At 33.3% G+C, this 1,370-nt stretch overlaps 1 protein-coding gene across 1 annotated transcript in view; it reads left to right on the forward strand.

Moving 5' to 3' along the window:
- The window catches only part of LOC137487258 (clathrin coat assembly protein AP180), a 17,124-nt gene extending 17,056 nt beyond the window's left edge, over positions 1-68 (forward strand). Inside the window, exon 9 of the mRNA XM_068220731.2 lies at positions 1-68. This exon is cut by the window's left edge and continues 1,451 nt beyond it. The gene's annotated coding sequence lies outside the window, so the exon portion shown is untranslated.
- Positions 69-1,370: the final 1,302 nt, after the last annotated feature.

Below are 1,370 nucleotides of genomic sequence, written 5' to 3' on the forward strand. Positions count from 1 at the left end.
TAATTCAATGTAGTTACTATAGTAAGTGTATGGAGCATGTGTAACTACATCACCAATTAAAGTGTTTTAATAAAAAATAATTAAAGCAAGGCGCATAACCATTGCATGTCTTTGCCAATTTTGTATATAAAAATCAGAAAGTGTGTGTGCATTAATATTAATCCTATGTTTCTTTTCTCTTCCCGCATGGATTTACTTAGGGATGGGTGAGTAGATTTAAAATACTCCTGAAGATTTTGATTGGTAACACTTCATTTGAAGTATTCCCACCATTAACTACTGGCTTATTATTATTAGTAGTATTATTATTCATTAATTTTCTTGTCGGCTTAGTCTCTTTATTAATCCGGGGTCGCCACAGCGGAATGAACCGCCAACTTATCCAGCACGTTTTTTCATGCAACTGAGCCGAGCAGAGCCGAAGTTCGAACCAGCGACTTTCTTGCTGTGAGGCGACAGCACTACCTACTGCACCACTGCGTCACACTATTAGTAGTATTAATATTAATATTAATATTAATAATATTATTATTATTGTTATTATTATTATCATTATTATTATATTGTCTGTTTATTAGTACTTATGAAGTGTGATCTTATTTTACATTCATAATTCTATCTAATACCTAAACCCAACTATTACCTTATTAACTATTAATAAGCAACAAATTAGTAGTTTATTGTGCTTATTGATTTATTAATAGTAGGAACTAAACCTTAAAACAGGGGCTCCCAAACATTTCAGCCTGCGACCCCTAAAATAACTCCCAAATTCATCTTACATGGTTAGAAATATGCAAACGTAGTCATACAACAATAGGCCTATATAAACGCGAGCATATTGACCACACAAAAAAGTGCAACAGTCCAACCATATCATTTTTGTAGTGATTTATTAATTTGTTTAATTTAATATTAAGCTCACCTAAAGAGACTGGTGGACACAATGCTTTCAGCACAAGTCTATTCTTGGTTTAATTTTGGAGACCGCCAATCAAAGATCATTCTTAATATTCAGCTGTGATGTGTATTTATTTTTAATGTGTTTGACTGCCATAAAGGTGTCAGAAAGTTTAACCTGATGCTATAAAATCAATCTGCCTCCGCTGACGCTGTTGCTGTGTTGTTAATCTAACATAAACACACCGATCCTATAAACAAAAAATATTTAAAGGCTGACGGCTTTTCATTTGCATGTTGTTGTTTTTTACTATGGGTTATGGTTAAAATATTTCAATTCTGATAGTTAAATAAAATTAATTTGACTTTTCTAAATCACCAAGCGACCCCTTGTTATTGTCTTGTGACCCCCCAAGAGGTCCCAACCCCCACTTTAAGAACCACTGCCTTATAATAAAGTGTGACCTTTT

Source organism: Danio rerio, chromosome 4, assembly GCF_049306965.1.
Source record: "Danio rerio strain Tuebingen ecotype United States chromosome 4, GRCz12tu, whole genome shotgun sequence".
Classification (NCBI taxonomy): Eukaryota; Metazoa; Chordata; class Actinopteri; order Cypriniformes; family Danionidae; genus Danio; species Danio rerio.